The 20,836-nt window shown below is 42.2% G+C and overlaps 1 long non-coding RNA gene across 1 annotated transcript; it reads left to right on the forward strand.

Moving 5' to 3' along the window:
- Nucleotides 1-10,597: 10,597 nt before the first annotated feature.
- LOC136155168 (uncharacterized) lies at nucleotides 10,598-18,718 on the forward strand. The gene is made up of 2 exons (XR_010660700.1): nucleotides 10,598-10,911; nucleotides 17,372-18,718. It is a non-coding gene; the product is annotated as an uncharacterized lncRNA (long non-coding RNA).
- The last annotated feature ends 2,118 nt before the right edge of the window (nucleotides 18,719-20,836 follow it).

The raw sequence follows: 20,836 nt of genomic DNA on the forward strand, positions 1-20,836 counted from the left end.
TCCATATGGTGCATGTGACAAAGCAAATGTAAAAGTTTTTGAAATGAAAAGTTTTTTAATTAGGACGGTGTCTTTATGAATCAGAGTGGGAAATTCATATTAGCCACCTGCACCGCTCACATAGTTTAAAGCTTAATTTCTCTATTTCCCTAGGAAAAAAAGTTAGCAAAGGGAAATGTTGTGTGCACTACAGTACAACCAGAAAATAACAGAAAATCAAAGTAGACTTAAACAGTCATAGCATAGTTGATCTAGAAAGAACTTGAGCGATTATGTTCTCCTTCTCTTGAGATTAAGCTCAGGAAAGTGACTTTACGTAAGTTCCTTCAGCTGTGAGTGACCAAGCCATTCTCTTATATTTGCATATCGCTTTACTCAGTGGATGCAGAGCTGTGTTATATCTGTTATTTGATCCTTAGAACAGCCTTGTGAAGTAGGAAGAGAAGATATTATCATCTTCATTTTACAGATGAAGAGACTGAGGTTCAGAGAGGCCAAAAGACTTGCCTGTGGCTTCACAGGTAGTGGGTGGGGGATCCAGGGCCAGAGGCCAGACCCCCTGACCCTCAGCCCAGTGTCCTTCCCACTTCACTGCCTGTCTTCAGGCCTTGGGGCCCCAGCTGCTGGGGTGATCAGCCACCCAGCTCTTTTCTCAGGGAGAAACCCTCTCCCCCAGGAGCAGGGATCATGGGAGTTGGGACCCTTGAGGAGATAAGTTACTTCATTCCTATAGGAAGAACCAAAAGCAGTAAGTATATAAGGGAAGACCTCCTTTCACCTGGTAAGAACCCACACATAGACATACACACAGCAAAGGACTATCGAGTCAGTATCTTGATTGGGGGAGCAGGAGAAAGACTGATGATGAGAACTTGATCTATAAAGATTTAGTAGATTTCTCTTAGGGTTAGGTATAAAGGTGAATTTATTTAAAATTAAAAAATTTTCAACAGTAAGAATATAGCAGAAATGTCCTTTCTGTTTGTCCTAGGGCTAGGGAGAATTAATAAGTTGCTTTACTGGGAGAACATTATCTTTCTGGATTGTTTTCTTTGGCTGTCCACAATTATGTAATGACTTGTATTGTGTGCTCTTAATACCTGTTCTCAGACAAGTTAAATAGAATAAATACTATTACTTCTGAAAAATAGACTTGGTGTTTCAATTTTTATTTCAAGTAACAGTTTTGAAACTTTATGTATAGCACTAAATGTGTAAGTACATTTTCTTAGACACTTTTCCTTTAAATTTTTATTTACTATCTGGTGTCTATATAATAAACTTTCTCTACTAGAGTTGCACTAGGTTTCTCTATACATTTCTATACAGCCATGTGCCTTTCAGCTTTGAAAATATAAATTATAAATAAATAGTTTTATACCAAAATGTTTTTATTATTTCAAATAACCAGTATAATTTTTAAGTTATTAGTTGAATTATAGCATAAACCTACATGGGAGTTAGTCCAGCAGACTTGGTGAAAGGCTGGTGAGGGGTAAACATTTTTACAGAACCAAGGAAAGCCCTTTACCTGTATTTTCCTTTCCATGTGTATAGTAGTTATTCATCTCTTCAGCAAATACTTGTTGATTCACTAAGCTACCATGCATGAGAAGTATATCTGCAAACTCAGTATTTTTTAGGTATAATAAACATCACTACTTTGAGAAAAGAAAGCATTATGGTTTATGTCAACTTTATTTTTCAGTGCCAGCTCCTGTTGAACATCAGATCTGTCCTGCTGTGTGTGTTCTAATGAAACTTTCATTTGATGAAGAGCATAGACATGCAATGAATGAACTCGGTAAGATAAAAATGTTTCTTAATGCCATAGAAGAATCCTGAAGATTTTTTGTCATTGTTGAATTAGGATATAAGGTCACTAACTTCTATTACCATCTGTTTCTTCCTTGTAGCAAGTGACTGGTTTCAAGAGAAGACAATGTCCTAAGTGACAGAAACTGCTACCCTTTTATAGCCTAACTTGGGTTTTTAAAATCTTAGCCAGAGATGGGTGAAAATAATTAAATAAATGGGCCACTCCTGCCAATATTGTCAAGGTAGACTCTGGGTGACAGTTGGTGGGAGGGTAATTTGAATCGTTTTGAGATGTGATGATGTGGAGCTTTGTAATTATTTTTGAACTCAGTCACTTCTGATGGACACAGGAAGGAATTATTATTAAGATTCTCATTTATCTTCATGGTCATCCGTACTTTACTGGATTTTCATGATAAGCAGTGTGTTTGGTATCTCTGAAACTCGTCAATAATGGAAAAAGCATTATTCTCTAATTTATGTTAGAAAGCATTCCATTAATTTTGGAAGGATTACTCTCAGTATGTATTCTCACATACTCTGAACCTTACAGAACCTGCCTCTGTGGCCCCCATTTTTCATGTGATGGTTTCTCTTTGGTTTCTAGGTTCATTTTGCACATGTGGTATTTGTAAGTTGCATCATGCTGAGCCATCTCATGTGAACCTGGATAGCTGTAGTCGTGCCACAAGCAAGAAGCACGCACTGAGTCTCCATCTTGGTGTAGCTGTGCCCTTGCTTTCTGTGCTGTTTATGTTACCTTTCATTCCAGGCCCCGCTTTGCATCTCTGCCACCCTTACCATTCTCATTCATCATTTATCTTAAAAGTGACAAAGTTGTGAGTTTCTTAAGACGCAGAGAACCTGAACGGCTGAGAATGAGTGCTGTCCCCTTGAGACCGTCATTTTGGGAGGCTGTGTGTACTTGGTCTCCGCCGGCCCCCAGCTGCACGTTTCTCCCCACAGGCCCTAGCCCACTTGATTCTCTTCCCTTGCTCCCCAGGTTCCTGTGAAATTGAGTATGCACTTGTGAGTTCTCCCCTCCTCAATACAATCCAGCATTGGTGAAATTTCAAGTTTGGGTGGTTTTTTTGGTTTTTTTTTAACACTCATAATAATGAGAAAAATAATGAACAAACAGGAAAACTAATCCAGTTTTAAGCTCCCACAAATGTTTTCTCTAAATGTCCCTGTGTTCCAATGAACTGTAGACTAGGACTGACCCACATTAATCATCTGAATTTCCAAGTGAAATCTAGACTCAGTATTTGTTCCTCTTCCTTCTTCAGGTAGGAAGGCTACCCGGGGCATTTCATCCCAGGAGCTATGGCAGGGGCTTTCAGGTGAGGAGCAGGATGGGGCCTATGGGGGTGTTACTGTGGGGATGTAGCCACAGGGGATTACCTTCTCACTCCTAGCCTCTGACTTTGCGTTGGAGCCAAAGAAGAAACTAGGTGTGTAGACTGTGGATAGATGCAGTCAGGTAGCACAAGGGATCTGACAGTGAGGGATAGGAGGAAAGAAGTCCCAAGTAGATGAAGAAAAATTCCTAAGCCCAGTCAGCTAGGACTGTCTTTTGTAGATGCAAGAAAATTCTACAACCATTAGGGTCATTTAAGTTTGCAACTATTAGTGTTGCAAGTTTTAGACTATAATACCAGGAATGTACACATTTATTAATTTCCAACTCTGTCCTAGAAACTGTGCTAGGCACTAGATAACAAAATGAAATCCAGTAAGTGGCCCAGGTGATTCTTATGGGACTAAAAATGCCAAAGCTTCTTTCTTTCTGGCCTCTTAAAAAATACAAAGTCTTTTACACTAAATTTCATTCTGCTCAACAAAATAAATTATATGCTCTTATTCAAGTTATTTGCTTATATCCTTACCCGATTAATAGAGTCTCTGGTGCTAAATATTCAGTTTTTGTTTTACTAGATACAGAAACCTCCACCATAAACTCCTAGTTCTATTAAAACAGACACTGGCCCTGCCTATATTTCTAGATACTTTAAACAATTTTTACAATCTTTTTCTATTAAACATATTATAAGTGTTCCTTATAATCCACAGACACGAGACATAGTCGAACGAGCACCTCACACACTAAAGTTACAAATAAAAAGAACTTAAAGAAAGGGGAATACACAGGAACACTGCTGTCTTCCTTATCCAGAGCAGACTTTACTAGATTCCAACATAAGATATTTTCTCAACCCATCACTATTGTTAATACAGCTTTATTCGTTTTAAAGTTTTTAAACCTGCCACAGGGAAATATTTTAACCAGGGCAGAAAGGCATTTCGAGGAACTGAAGGACACGTCTCTTCCCCTGCCCATTTGGTACCAAGACGGGTTAATGAAACAATGGAAATCTGGGAAACTAATCTTACAGGGAAAAGGATATGCTTGTATTTCCCCAGGTGGATCCAACAAACTTTTTCCTCGGAAAATTCGACCCAAGGGGGCCCCCGACATTCAAAATGGAAACAACAAAAGATCCAAGAGGAAGACGTTCCAATACAGGCCATGGCTGTGCTAAAGATCTCCAGAAAGCACCACCCTCAGTGACATCTGTAAGGCATAGTTCCGGCCAGGCAGAAAAGGAGAGCCGACCTCAACAGAAGTAGGTTGCCTTTGTTCAGGCAAGGAGGGGCGACAGTCGGCCTAACGACAAGGCTGAGCACCGAGAGGGATCAGGGAGGCTTCATACTTATAGGGAGGTTTGTGGAAGCAATAAGGGAAACGTCAATCAGGCGGGATATTTTAAGTATTCTTTTGTTGAGATGACACTCTATAGTTGGGCAGAGGGTGATAAGTCTTCTGGGCGGGTGTAGGGGGTGGTAGGTTTCCGGACAGGGGGTGATAAGTCCCAGATAGATGCAACTGGCCTGGAGCATCAGGATGGAACTAAAATTATGCTTTGTTTTCTCCAAAGTTAGATGATTCAGCAAGGGGCCTTTGAGACTGGTGCTCTCTTTTCTAGGCCCAAAAGACTCCTTCATTCCAGACCCTGAAATCATAAAATAAAGGGGGGGGGGGGAGAAGGGCGCCTTATCTCTCTGGCTACTTCCTGCCGGATGGTGCGACGGTTTTGGGTCTGGAATGGAGGATCGTCCTAGGGCCCACAGTCTCCTTTTTTCTGAGCTTGAGGTGAGGCTCTCGAGAAGAAGAAAACAGTCTTGACCTGATCTCAAGAGATGGCCCGAATCCGTTCTTGGAGAAACCTTTGAAAGAGATTAAAGAGACAGGGTCCAGATAAGAGGAATAGAATGATAAATACTAATGGCCCCAGAAAGGGAGCAGCCAAGGGAGGATCTGTGGGAACAGGTTTTGGGGAATGTAAAGGTTTTCTAACTCTTTCTGCGGCATTCAATTCTGTCTCTAAGTTCTCTGACTCAACCCTGGACTATCCCCGTTTCATTAGCAAAATAGCAGCAGTCCTCTCCTAGGAAAAGGCAGGTCCCTCCCTTTTCTGCAGTGAGAAGGTCCAGGGCTCGCCTATTTTGTAGGGCCACAGAAGCCAATGAGTTAATTTGTTTTGGGATTGAAACGAAGGACTCTACTACCTGCTCCATGTCTTCATTAAGTTCTTGGGACAGCTTGTAATAGAAATGGGCAGAGGTCGAGATGCCTCCCATCCCGGTGCCTTAGGGCTGCTGCTATCTATGCCAGTCCCAACCAGGAGGGGGGGGGGGGCGATGACAGCTCATCTTTTTCTGTGGGAAAGTTCCCCTTGGGGGGTAAACTCTTTGTTCTAGCTCTCCCTCTTCGAGGAATGTTAGGCCTGGGGTCAGGAAGACCAAGATGCAGGGTCCAGGGGGGTCTAAGGGGAGGCATGAATATGCATAGGTCCCACAGAGAATGAAGATTCCTGGATTGGTGCAATTATTTGTGCTGTTCCAGAGAACCCAAGTGGAACAGAAGGAGGGAGTGGAGTTTGTAAGACCAGTGCAGTTGGGACTAGAGTAGTCAATACAGGTTAGGTTTGAAGAGGCTGAGAGTAAGGACATTGTCAGAGACTGGCCCAATGAGTTGTGTAGTTTTCTGTTGGGAAGGGGAAGTACAGTTGCCCTGTGACAGCCAGGTTGAGGGTAAGGGAATGGCTCTGTGTGGTGAGGGAGACAGTGACATGCATATCCAACACTGGGATGTGTGTGGTGTGTACTGGAAGAATTGAAAGGAAGAGTTGAGAAGGCGGGGAAGGTGTTGGTTGCCAGAGGTAGGTTTTAGGAGAGGCCGTAATTGGGAAAGGAGGTCTAGGTGTTTGTAAGGCTCAGGGGTCAACTGTAACCGGGAAATTATGTTCTTTGTAACTTGTTCTTGTTTCTTTTCCCGATTTTGATCTAGTACCCCACCCCCGTCTGAGTACCCCCAGTGGGTAATGGGATAGAAACATATGTTTCTTCCATTTGGCTTATGGCAGGTACTCATGAAACTCCCTCTCTTTTGTACTTTGACAGTGAGTAGGGATTTGGACTTCCCGCCCCTGAGGTTCATGTCATGGTGCATGGTTTTGGAGCTGTATTGTAACATGAGGAATGTACGTAGGAATAAATGTCTGAGCAGGGGCAGGGAGTAGCCAGGAGGCTGGGGAGTGCAGCAAGGATAAGGAGCAGGGGAGTCATGGGGCTGTTAGTTAGACAGTACAGAGGAAATAGCACCCTAGGAGTAGAACCCAGCTAGCAATGTAGGCGATACCCACGGAAAGATGAAGAATAGGTGGCCAGTCCTGAGGGGAGACAGTTACTAGGCCTACAGCAAGGATTAAGATTAGGAGTGCAGCTATAGTTAGAGAGACAGGGAGAGGTCAGTCAGGGTGAGGGGCAGAAGGCCCCAAGTTGGTGGTGATTTGAATCTGAGGAGGAACAGTGCTCATTAGCATGTAGAATGATGTAGAGAATGAGAGTAAAGAAATCAATTTCGTCTGGAGTCAGGTTGTAGAAGGTTCCCTGGAGCCACAGTTGAGACACCAGTGCAGTCAGGTCTTTGAAGGAAGTTCCTGTTGGGGCGCTGATCCAGAGGTCTTGTAGTAGTTGGGTCAGGAGCAGTTGTAGGTTGAAGAGAGTCCAGGTCATTCAGTGTCCTCTCCGATAGTTGGCAGGGGTTGTCGCTGGGTGAATTTTAAGGAGGTGGGTGCTGTGCGGGAGACCTGATAGGTGTCATTTAAGGAGGGCAGCACAGGATTGGAGGTGACCCATTTTAGACGAGAGAGGTGTACCCAGGAGGCGACCTTTTTGAGTTTAGCTGCAGTTGGGGCAAGGAGGATGACTTTGAATGGTCCCTGCCACTGTGGGGTTAGGTCACCCTGGGGATGATCAGACAGATAGACCATGTCCCCAATTTGTAAAGGGGGCAGGGAGGCTTGGGGGTCAGGGGCAGGCAGATTGTGACTGATGTATTTCCAGAGGGCATTGCGGAGTTGCGTCAGCAGAGGGGGGAGTGTAGGAAGCTTGGTATGGGAGGAGGCTCAGGGGGGAGTCCAGGAGGGAGCATGGGCCTTCCATACATCACCTCAAAGGGGCTCAGCCCCAGGGGCTTTCTGGGCAAAGCCTGTATTCTGAGGAAAACAATTGGTAAAAGTTTACTCCAATTCAGATGTACCTCGAGGGTTAGTTTGGTAAGGGTTTTTTTGATTGTTCTACTCATCCTTTCTACCTTTCCTGAGGACCGGGGAGGGTATGGAATGTGAAATTTCCAGGGTGTCTGTAAGAATTGAGGAAGTTGTTGGGTGCCCTTGGATGTAAATTCTGGGCCATTATCAGACTGTAGGGATGAAGGCAGGCCAAACCTGGGGATAATTTCTGTGAGGAGGATTTGGGCCACTGTGTGGGCTCTTTTGTCTGTAGTGGAAAATGCTTCTACCCATCCCGAAAAGGTGTCCCGCAGTAGGCTCCGAGGACCGCGGCCCCGGGCCAAAGCGACACACCTCCGGAGCCAAGTGAACCCTGAGTAGCAAACGGGATGGTGGGGGGCGGTGGGGGGGGGAGCAGTGCGGCGCCGCTCGCTGCCCCACCCAGCTCCCGCAGGCTCGCAAGGCCGCTCAGGTTCCCAGAAGCGCCCCGGGCCGGGCCAGGCGGGTGCTGGCTGGGGGTGGCGGTGTGCGGGGCTGGGGCGGCGTCGGCTGCTCTCCGAGCTGCAGGGCCTGGCCGGCCGGAGTCCAGTCACGGGTCGTGCGGCTGGCTCAAGTGCAGCGCGCGCCCCCCGTGGAGAGCTGCGGTTCAAGGCCCGACCAGCAGGTCAGAACAAAAAGGGAGGTGCAATGCAGGGCTCTTAGGGCGCCTGGCAGCTGCCTCGGTCTAAGGACATACCACCCTGAACGTGCCCTGTCTCCTCTGATCTGGGAAGCTGAGCAGGTTCGGGCCTGGTTAGTACTTGGATGGGAGACCGCCTAGTAGTTAGACAGTTTTTTTATTTTTCTGAATGCTTACTTCAGAAAGTTAGAATTGGATGACTGTAAACAATAAAACGAATAATATTTTCATAATGTTAAGAATACAGAGTTGGATATTCTTTTTCCTGTTCTACCACAGCTAACTGGAAGTCAGTTGTAGTAAGTGTATATATATATATATATGTATGTATGTATAATTTTTCTTCTTCTCTATATGAATTTGCAAAGAGGTTTCTCTTAAAATACTGTGTTAATGTGCTATACATTTACCCCAGACTCTGTCTTCAAGTTGGTTCTGCCTAAGACTCATATTCAGACTTGACAAACTGGTATGTTTACTCATGCAAATGTTCTCTTAAGTTATGTGAATGAAAGTGTATTTGCTAGAAAACCTGCCTTTCTTCAAGATTCATGTCAATCATTTTGTGGCCGGAGACAACTCACCCGGTGCTTAGGTTTTCGCAGAGTACATGTTGTAGGTGAGGGGCCTGGTGCTATTCTCTTCAGTTTTGAGACATTTCCTTTCTCTAATTAACAGACTGCTGGTAGTTATATGACATCTGGCCAAAGACTAGCAGGGGGACACTCTTTCTGCCCCCTTCTGATGCCTATGTCAGAGGCTTTCTCTATCTCCTTTATACTTTAATAAAACCTTATTACGAATAAGTCTCGATTTGAGAACACATTACCAACATATACTGGTTTCCAAATAACTTTTCTAAAATACTGTAGAAAAATTTCATATCATTATCCTTCTGGTAAGCTGTGAAATTTCTTCAAAAACACTAGATTTATTATTTCTCGCATTATCAACTCACAGCCTATACCACAAGCTGAGGTTTTTTTATATAAATGGGACTAAAAAACGCCGAAGCTTCTTTCTGGTCTGTTGAAAAATACAAGTCTTTTACACTAAATTTCATTCTGCTCAATGAAATAAATGATATGCTCTTATTCAAGTTATTTGCCTATATCCTTACCCCATTAATATAGTCTCTGATTCTAAATATTGAGTTTTTGTATTCCTAGATACAGAAACCTCCACCATAAACTCCTAGTTCTGTTAAAACAGACACTGGCCCTGCCTATATTTCTAGATACTTTAAACAATTTTTGCAGTATTTTTCTATTAAGAAAAAACGCCTCAGGGTGGTCCTCTCTCAGGGTCCTTGCCCCTGAGCCTGGGGGCCAGCGAGGGGCTCCACACTCCCAGGCCAAGGCAGAACCACATGCACACGTCTGTTCCTGCCCCCTGCACCGTCAGAGAGCTCGGGTGAGCCAGAGTCTGTCAGGCAGCTCCTGGGCAAGCCCAGCAGCACCGCCTGTTGCCGGGAGCCAACACATGAGACCCTACCCCTAAAAAGGCCATAGGGGAGAAATCCTGACAGGCAAGGCGAATCAGGTTTTCAGGGGTTTCGAAAAAGTCAGCTCACGAAACCCTACCCCTAACAAGGCCATGAGGGAGAAAACCTGACGGGCAAGACGAATCAGGTTTTCAGGGGTTTTCGAAAAGGCTAGTTCACAAGATCCCACCCATGACAAGGTCACGAGGAGAAAGCCTGACAGGCAAGGCAGATCAGGTTTTCAGGAATTTTGAAAAGCTGCCCCCGGCTCTAACCTTAAAGATGATATCTGTCTTTCTGATGCCTGCCTCAATGGACTACTCCCTAATTTCTCTGACACAGACAGGAAGGCCTTCCCCGATCTCTTCCCAAATAAGAATCAATTTAGAACTTTAATCAATAAGTTTCCCAGGTGGTAGTTTTTTATGAGATTATTCAGGGTGAAAGGAGTGTTTTAATTCAAACACCTCTGCTGGTAGTTTTGTTAGCCAAATGCATTTATGCGCTTGGTACTAATATGCATGATTGCTTATAATATCCTAATCATAAAATAGCATGAAGAACCTGATTCTATAAAAGCCCTAATAGACATAGAGCCCTTTTAAGGGGTAAAGGAGTCCTATTAGAAAACATAAGAAAATTATTCTATAGGTGGTTATTGGGTTGTGATTTGCTTGCTGTGTTTTGCTTGCTGTATTTTTGCCTTTAATGTGCTAAGGTTGTGTTATAAAAACCATTGTTAATATAGTTAAAGATCTAGACAAATAAGAACTTAGCCCTAGTGTGGTAACAATGAGACGGTTGTTAATTGTTAGCCAGGAATACTAGGCAGAAGCTGCCTCACTGAAGCCGCAGAGTCTGTATGGGGTAAACTTCTTAGATAAACGCAACTGACAACTTTTGCAGTAAGATTAATTTTTGTATTAACAAGAATATAATTCTACTCTGTACTGTTTCCCTATGACCCTGTTACCTTTCAGTTAAGGTCACCATAAAAACGGAAAATAGGTTTACAATCACTTGACCTGCATAAAATGTTAATAGCCTCAAGGCCAGAAGATCATGTGCTAAAAATTACTATAGAATTAGAAAGCAAAAAAATCCTGCTTTTCCTAAAATTCAAAATGATGTAATGCTAATCCTGTGAAATCATGAGTAAACATCTTGTACCTTAAAAACATTCTGTGAAAGGGTATAAAACCGGTTGTCAGAAAGTAAAACACAGACTTGGGCCTATCAAGGCTAGTCTCACGTCTCTCTCTCTCTCTCGCCGACGCCGTTCATCCTGAGGGTACCCACTGGATCATGTCGAGGCTGGATCCCGGCAAGTGGCACCACGAACAGGGAACCCGAAGGTAAGCCCCCCCCCATTGTTCAGTTTTCAGGACGGCTAGGACCCCACTAGGGTGCTGCAGGGCCCCCTGCATAAGATAGGTAGGGTGAGGAAAGTGGGTAGGCTTTAGGTTTCTTCTTTACAACCCTACTAGGGCGCTACAGGCCCCCCTACATAAGAAAGGTAGGGTAAGAAAAGTGGGTACGTTTCAGTTTCCTTCTTCTCTAAATTAAGCCTCTTCCTTTTTTCTCTTTTTTTCTTCTTCTAATTAGCAACAAAAATGGGTAACAGTGAGTTAAAAGAAAGACAACTTTTTATTGGAATCATAATGCAACTTCTTAACTACAGAGGAATTAAAGTTAAAAAGACCAGTGTTCAGTCCTTTTCCCCCTTTGTCCAAGAGCAATGTCCTTGTTTTCCAGAAGACAGCAGTTCTCCTGGGTTCCCTTACCCTCCTGCCCTCCACCCCGGTGCTCTTTCCAATGAGATCTCTTGCTTTCTCAGCACATGTGTCTCCTCCGACAATTCATTTATAAGAGCTCAGTTACGGGCCCTAGAAGGGGTCCCCTTCCTGCAACTGGTGGGAACTCTTCTTCCCTGAGACTGACATCCTGACCACTCAGGGTACTCAGAGGCCAGCTTGCCTGCCAATGGACCAGACCCAGCGGCCGCAACTGGGACCCTTTTGTCCCTGGTCTCCTCCTGACACAGACAACTGGCCAGAGTGCCCCGACTAGTAAGGAACAAGAGACTTTATTGACCTCTTTCCCCTTCCCTCTCTCTGTCCTCTCCTTAGCCCTTCCTATCCCTCCCGTTTTTCTAATCCCCCAGTAATTTGGTCAAAGGGCCTCAGCTTGAGCTGAGGATTGGAGACTGATCACCTCCTCTTGGCAGAGAACTCGAATTCCGGTAGGGCCGAGTTCCAGTCCTCCCTTCTCTGGATGCCTGGGTACCTGCAGGTGGCAGGAGACGTCTGTAAGGCCACCCTTTTTGCCCCCCCCCCCCTTTCCCGCCTCCTCCTCCTTCTCCTTTTCCTTTCCTCCTTAAAATCTTTGAAGACATCTGAAGTTCTGTGTCTATCTAGAAGGTTTTCTGAGAGACTGTATTCTTGTATTTAAGGGAGTGTCTGATGAGGACTGCCAGGTTTATATGTGTGTGTTTTAACTCTGTGTTCTGTGTTGTGATTTTTGATGGCTATTTTGCTTTTTGTTAGAACTTGATTTTCTTTCCCTGTGCCTTGAGACCAGGGAACACTTATCTAGACCATCTCTAACTCCTGAGACTGAGAGAAAAAGGGGAAAAGCCTTTAAAAATTTTTATTTATTTCAACTTTTTTATAAACTAGTAAATTTTATATTATAATATCTAATTCATCACCAAACTTAAAATATGAAGCTAGATCTCGCACTGTGTCTGTCTAAATATGTCTTGGTATATCTTTGTCTTTGGGTAGTATTTTTTAGATTAATTTGTAAAAGAGCTCTATTTAATTGGCTTTAAAAAAAAAGGTAAGTGCTTACAAATCAAATAATTCTAAATTAAACAATAAATTCCAGGTTCAGGTAAACTAAAAAATATTCAATATTAAATACCTGATATTAATGTTTGTTTGTTGACCTATCTAATATAGACATGTCTTAGAGTAATTAACATCTAGTGAAATATTTTCATTATGCCTAGGTTTATTATAAGTTAAGTGTTGTTATACTGTAATATCTGTTACAAGTTTGTCAGCAAGGAAAGTACCTCAAGTAAGAAACTTAAAAAAAAAGAAGGTAAGTGAGATATGAGCTTTTAAACTTTATTAAGATTAAAAATATCTGTCTAAAACAGTTTCTCTAGGTTTTGGTAACCTAAATTTCTAAAGTTGTGCTAAACTAATAGCAGAAGTTTATTAAATAGCTTGGTCATTTCCAAATAAAATAAGATTCTGAAACATTCATTACTGAATACTAACTTACAGAGAAACTAAAGATTTTAGACTATTAATAAATAATGTTTGATGCCATCCTGAGATGTTCATTAGAAATTTTTTAGAAATTATCATTGGTATTTATGTTCACCAATCTATAGAGTGCTAATATAAAGGTAAATTCTTGGTTGCTTAAAGAAAGTAGGATGTGTGTGTTCAGTAAAAAAGGTATAAAAAATAAAGTTACATTTTATGAAGGGAAAAGAAAGTAAGTCTGACTTACAGGTGGCTGTTTCAGGATGGGAGAACAAAGTAATGGGTACAAAAAGTGTTAAGAAGGCTTGATGGAAAGTACACTCCAAGGGAAGAGTTTTGTGCATAAATACAAGTTTTCTTGAGACGTTGAACTGCCTTTGATAATGGATTTTAAGTTTCTTTACCTCTAAAGTGGTCTGTTCTATGTTTACCTTTAAAATCTTTTTTACTTTGGCTAAGTAAATATATTATTTCACAGTGATCTATATGATTCTACCTGACAGAGTACTATAAACCCTTTTGATATTTATTGACAAAACTGCCTAAATAACTTGACTTCTAGCTGACTTTGGGATGCTTCAGAGGGCCCCTGAGACATCCCAAAGAGCTATTAAACTACCTGAGTTCATTTGACCTGTTAAATTGCATGGGAATTACTGTTGGAGGAGTGATAAATCTTCAGGTTATATTGTATGGTTGATGTTACTTATATAGATATCCTAGAAATTATGTGAAATTCATGAAAATCTGATATGTCCTGGTAAAATATTGTCAGTTATAATTTTAGCTATCACGTTAAAGTGTTAGAAGTCACAGCAATGACCAGGCTACAATTTAATTAGATTTTAAACATGCCTTGTATGGTTTCACTCTCATGCCTTTTAAAAAAATACTGCTAGTTCTTCAAGATTTATAAAAAGACTTTTCTAAGATTAACTAAAACAATTTGTTTGTTTGCTATCCAGTAAATTGGTAACAGACTGGAATTTAGTCTACTCTCTATGTTAAGAGAAAAAAGTTTTCTTAGAATGAATCTTTCAATAAATAAGTGTTATTTAAGATTATGGTACATATAAAAGCTCATTCTGCTTCTACCAAAAATAACCCCTCACTGTTAGACTTGTGCTATCTTAATGTCTTAAAACTGACAACGCCCCTGCTTACACTTCTAAACCTTTTCAAGCTTGAATATTGGGGCAACGACATTAAACCCATTCATACCCTTCGTCCCGTCACAGAACTCATCAGAGCAACCCCAAGCAGTGCAGGACTGGACCTCTGTTCCACCGTCACAACAATACTAACACCTGACTCCACCGCTGTGAAAGTTCCCGCTGGTGTTCATGGCCCTTTGCCTAGAGAAACGATGGGACTATTAATAGGCAGGAGCCCCACATCCTTACATGGGATCACAGTGATTCCAGAAGTCATAGACTCAGACTATACTGGTGAAATTCAAATAATGGTGTCTCCCCCCACTAAGACTATTCAAATCTATAAAGGACAGAAAATAGCTCAGTTGCTGATGCTACCTTGTCATGCTGACACAAGAAAAGCAGCTTCAGCTGCCAAGTGTTGGGACAGGGGGTCTGATTCAAGTGATTATGCCTTTTGGGTTACACAAGTTACTCAAAAAAGACCTATGAAGACAATTCTAGTTAATGGTAAAAAGGTGACTGGCCTGCTAGACACGGGAGCAGACGTTTCCTGTATTGCGGGCAGTGACTGGCCCAGTGCTTGGCCAACTCAAACCACAGCTAATGAGTTGGTTGGCATTGGTAGAGCACCTTCAGTGACAAAGAGCTCACAAATTTTACTTTGGTATGTAGATAAAGACTGCCAGGGACATTTTCAACCTTATGTAATTCCTTCATTGGGAGAGAGATTTTTGCTCAGATGGGAGTTTTGCTGTATTGCCCAGATGAAGAGGTGGCTGCACAGATGTCGCAGATAAGTTATAATCCTTTTATGGGTGTGAGTAAAGATCAAGAGAGACAAATTGAGCCAGTTGTCCCAAAAATAAGAAGAGAGAGACAAGGCTTAAGATATCCAAATTTATAAGAGAGGCCATTGTTCTCGCTGCTGACCCCATAGTCTGGAAATCTCCTGATCCGGTGTGGGTGGAACAATGGCCCTTAAATTCAGAAAAACTTTCAGCAGCACGACAGTTAGTGAGAGAACAATTAAAGGCTGGACATATAGAGTCTTCAAATAGTCCATGGAACATGCCAGTTTTTGTAATAAAATAAAAAATCGGGGAAATGGAGACTCTTGCAAGATCTAAGAGCAATAAATGCCACTATGTAAGATATGGGAGCCTTACAGCCTGGCCTTCCCTCCCCTGTGGCTGTTCCCCAAGGCTACAATGTTATAGTGATTGATCTTCAAGATTGCTTCTTTACTATTCCCTTAGACCCTCAAGATAAAAAGAGATTTGCCTTTAGTCTTCCCTCAGAAAATTTTAGACAACCTCATCAGAGATTTCAATGGAAGGTTCTTCCCCAGGGTATGAAAAATAGTCCCACATTGTGTCAAAAGTTTGTGGACGCTGCCCTACAAGGTATCAGGGAGAAACATCGGGATGTCTATCTAGTCCACTATATGGATGATATATTGCTAGCACACCCGGATAGGGTTTATTTACAGTAAGTTTTGATTAAATTGCAAGAGACTTTGAATCGCTGGGGCCTAAAGGTGGCCCCTGAAAAAATCCAAGTGAATATGCCTATAACATATGTGAGAAGAATCCTAAATAATGAAACAGTTACTCATGTACCTTTGCAGCTTAGAAAAGATAATTTGGTTACTTTAGATGATTATCAAAAGTTGTTAGGGGATATAAATTGGATTCGGCCCTTTTTAAAGTTGACTACTTCTGATCTTAAGCCTTTCTTTGACATTCTTCAAGGGGATCCAGACCCCACCTCTGCTAGAATGCTGACACCTGCAGCCAGGGAAGCCTTAATGAAGGTAGAAGAAGCTTTAGATAAAAATTATATTAAGAGACTTGATTATAGTATGGCATGGCAATTTATAGTGTTGCCCACAGCTGTGGCCCCTACAGGGGTGCTTTGGCAAGAGGGTCCCCTAGAATGGTTGCATTTACCTGCCACGGCCAAAAAGGTTGTGGCCTGTTATCCAGGACTAGTGGCTACTTTAATAATTAAAGGGAGACATAGAAGCATTGAAATGCTTGGAAAAGAACCATCTGAAATCATAGTGCCTTATAATAAAGAGCAACTAAATGCCCTTCTATCATTAAATGAAGACTGGCCGATTGTCATTGGTAATTATCCAGGACAAATTTTACACCATTTACTTGCTAGTCCTTTATTAAATTTCCTCTCACGACATCCGGTGATATTTCAAGAAAGGTGTCAAGTTTCCCCTATCGAGGGGGCAATGTTGGTGTTTACAGATGGGTCTTCTAATGGAAAGGCTGCTATTGTCACCCAGACTTCAAAAAGGGTTTTAAATACTGGGGAAACATCAGCCCAGAAAGCAGAATTAACAGCCGTGATAGAGGCGTTCAGAGTTTTTAGACCAGGCTTTTAACTTATTTTCTGACTCACAGTATGTAGTTAGGTTGTTCCCTCAAATTGAAACGGCTGTTTTACCGGAAAATAAAACCACAATTTTTATATTGTTATCTACCCTTCAACAGCAAATTTGGAAAAGGTCAAAACAATTCTATGTTGGACATATAAGAGCTCATTCTAATTTACCTGGACCCCTCCATACGTTTAACCAAGAGGCAGATTTGCTAACCCGAACCATAGTGGCCAGTGATTTTGAAGATGCTAAAGCCTCACATGCTAGGCATCATCAAAATGCAACTGCCCTTCAATACCAGTTCCACATTCCTAGGGAATCTGCACTCGAGATTGTTAGAACATGTCAACTTTGCCCTACTTCAGTTCCCGCTTTGCTTTTTGGGGTAAATCCCCGTGGCTTACTACCTAATGTGCTTTGGCAGATGGATGTAACACATGTTCCTTCTTTTGGAAAACTATCCTTTGTGTATGTTACTGTAGATACCTTCTCCCATGTCATTGTGGCTACTGCCAGAATGGGAGAAGCCTATAAAGATGTAGTTCAACATCTTTTTGCCTGTTTTTCCTATTTAGGAATGCCAAAATCAATTAAGACAGACAATGCTCCAGTTTATACATCTAAGTCCCTTAAAAATTTCTGTGCCCAATTCGGTATATCCCACTCTACAGGAATTCCTTACAATCCCCAGGGACAAGCAATTGTAGAAAGGGCACATCAGACACTTAAAACACAAATTTCTAAATTACAAGAAGGGCAGTTCAAATACAGTTCTCCACACCACGTTTTGCAGCACGCCCTCTTTGTGCTCAATAACCTTAACGCTGATCAAGCCGGTTTAACAGCTATGTTCCGTCACTGGAACCCAGAACAAAAAGATATGAAACCTTTAGTAAAGTGGAAAGACCTCCTTTCCGGACTATGGAAGGGACCTGATCCCTTGCTAACCAGTGGGCGAGGGTATGCTTGTATTTTCCCACAGGGTGCTGACTCGCCAATTTAGATCCCAGACAGACTGATTTGCCATGTCGAAGTCCCCCAGACCTCCGGTTCCCTCGCAGCCTCAGCCACAAAAGAGGAAGAGCACTCCTCTGCCCTCGCCTCGGTCACTCACCCGGGAAGTCCAGCAGACTTGGAAATGACCGGCAACAGAGATCCCGGAGGAACCAACGGCGGATCCACCCACTAAACAGATGTCATGGCTTTGCATGAAAGATGGCGCCCAACCTCCTACTCCTTCACGTCGCAGAAGACCACCAGGACGTCCTGCGCGGACAACTCAACAAGCCTCCATACCCACATGGGGACAAATTAAGTCACTCTGTCATCAAGCACAGGGAATAGCTTCCCTGCAGGGATCTTCAGCCTCTCCCGAAAGGGTTTTTATTGCTATGCTTGCTTTACTGTCTTGTCAGGCAAGTGCTACCTCCTCTACTTCAGAAAAATACTGGGCATATTTCCCTGGTCCCCTGACCTTCCAAGTAGTTACTTGGAACAGCGACCCTATACGGGTCAACACAGACCAGCCTCATCTCTTGGGAGGATCCTATAGTTCTTATGATAAAGATCATTATCCCATCAATTTTAACTATACTTTTAGGGGATTAACAGATGACCTTCCCCTTTGCTTTAACTTCCCCCATAGTCATACAAGTGATCTCATCACTCCCTCTAAGGAGGGACGTGTTGGAGCCTCCAAAGCAATTCTGACAGATTCTCCAGCATCAAAATTTTCAGACAATACAGGAGATCGGCTGGTTTGGATATTACAGGCTCATATGCCTGGGGTCCTTGACCCCTATAAATCTTTGTTCCTTAATGCTCCACCAAAATATCCAAATTGTATTGATGTTGCTCCGTCAGATGTCATATGGAAAACTATAGACAACCGCCTGGGATACCCAGTATGGAAATCTTGTACTTATAATTCAAACATAGATTATAGAATACCGGGAGGTGGAAACTATTCGGTACAAGACTGGAGCAATCCAAATCCAAGTCAGAATCTAGGAGCTGTCAGTAGGCTTAGCAATTAAAATAATGATTCCCTCCCTTGGCCATTGGTGCCCAGCAGATGGCATTATAATCAATTTGTTCCCCCCATGTTGTCCTATACAACTAAGGGTAAAACTTTTTGACAGCCAGAAATTTGGAGAGCCCTTGCTGCCACCTCCATTGTTACTTTAACTCGACCAGAAAACAATTCCACCTATTCTGTGCTGGCTTGTTTACCCTCCCCTTAGGTTTTTTTGTTTACTAATGATTCAAAAAGACTTCATATACAAATGAATCATTCAGGTGGACCAAATATAGTCTACTGTGAACAATGCATGCTTTCATCCTGTTTAACCCCTCAATGTAATATTTGTTCTTTTGTGGTACTGCAACGTCCACCTTATCTTATGGTGCCTGTCAGAGTGAACGCCTATTGGTATGACAATTGTGGTTTAGCCGTTCTGCAACACCTACAAGATTTAATGTGTTCCCAATGGTTTGTAGGACTACTTATTCTAGGGATTTCAGCTTTGATAACAGCAATTACCTCTGTCACTGTGGCAGCGATATCCTTGACTCAACAAGTACATACCACTCAATATGTCAATGATATTTCAAAAAATGTTTCCTTAACTCTAGCTATGCAAGAGATTATAGATAGGAAATTAGAAGTAAAAATAGATGCCCTGGAAGAAGCAGTCATGCATATTGGAACTGAGTTACAGGCTTTAAGGGTAAAGTTAGCGTTATCCTGTCACGCTGATTATCGGTAGATCTGTGTAATGCCCCCCAAAAGTAAATGATATGGATTACAATGGAGAAAAGATTAAAAATCATATTTCGGGTATATGGAATAGCTCCAGCATTACTTTAGATCTTGGAGAGCTTCACGGTCAGATAAAAACATTAGAACATTCCCGCCTGGACTTTATTACTACAGGAGCTGCTAACGATATTTTTCATAACTTTTCTAACTTTATTACTGAAAAAAATATCCTATCAACTATTTTCAGTTATGCAGCTGTAGCAGCACTAGTTTTACTATTCATTATAATCCTTCCTCGCATCGTCAGAACTCTCCGGCAGAGCACTCAAAAGCTTGCGACTCAGATCCATCTGGCTGTCTTAAAAAGTAAAAAAAGGGCGAGATGCCGGGAGCCAACACATGAGACCCTACCCCTAAAAAGGCCATAGGGGAGAAAACCTGATGGGCAAGGCGAATCAGGTTTTCAGGGGTTTCGAAAAAGTCAGCTCACGAAACCCTACCCCTAACAAGGCCGTAAGGGAGATAACCTGACAGGCAAGGCGAATCAGGTTTTCAGGGGTTTCGAAAAAGTCAGCTCACGAAACCCTACCCCTAACAAGGCCGTAAGGGAGAAAACCTGACGGGCAAGACAAATCAGGTTTTCAGGGGTTTTTGAAAAGGCTAGCTCACGAGATCCCACCCATGACAAGGTCACGAGGAGAAAGCCTGACAGGCAAGGCAGATCAGGTTTTCAGGGATTTTGAAAATCTGCCCCCGGCTCTAACCTTAAAGATGATATCTGTCTTTCTGATGCCTGCCTCAGTGAACTACTCCCTAATTTCTCTGACACAGACAGGAAGGCCTTCCCCGATCTCTTCCCAAATAAGAATCAATTTAGAACTTTAATCAATAAGTTTCCCAGGTGGTAGTTTTTTATGAGATTATTCAGGGTGAAAGGAGTGTTTTAATTCAAACACCTCTGCTGGTAGTTTTGTTAGCCAAATGCATTTATGCGCTTGGTACTAATATGCATGATTGCTTATAATATCCTAATCATAAAATAGCATGAAGAACCTGATTCTATAAAAGCCCTAATAGACATAGAGCCCTTTTAAGGGGTAAAGGAGTCCTATTAGGAAACATAAGAAAATTATTCTATAGGTGGTTATTGGGTTGTGATTTGCTTGCTGTGTTTTGCTTGCTGTATTTTTGCCTTTAATGTGCTAAGGTTGTGTTATAAAAACCATTGTTAATATAGTTAAAGATCTAGACAAATAAGAACTTAGCCCTAGTGTGGTACCAATGAGACGGTTGTTAATTGTCAGTCAGGAGTACTAGGGCAGAAGCTGCCTCACTGAAGCCGCAGAGTCTGTAAGGGGTAAACTTCTTAGATAAACGCAACTGACAACTTTTGCACTAAGATTAATTTTTGTATTAAGAAGAATATAATTCTACTCTGTACTGTTTCCCTATGACCCTGTTACCTTTCAGTTAAGGTCACCATAAAAACGGAAAATAGGTTTACAATCACTTGACCTGCATAAAATGTTAATAGCCTCAAGGCCAGAAGATCATGTGCTAAAAACTACTATAGAATTAGAAAGCAAAAAAATCCTGCTTTTCCTAAAAATCAAAATGATGTATGCTAATCCTGTGAAATCATGAGTAAACATCTTGTACCTTAAAAACGTTCTGTGAAAGGGTATA

This window comes from Muntiacus reevesi, unplaced genomic scaffold (assembly GCF_963930625.1).
Source record: "Muntiacus reevesi unplaced genomic scaffold, mMunRee1.1 SCAFFOLD_123, whole genome shotgun sequence".
NCBI classification, from domain to species: Eukaryota; Metazoa; Chordata; class Mammalia; order Artiodactyla; family Cervidae; genus Muntiacus; species Muntiacus reevesi.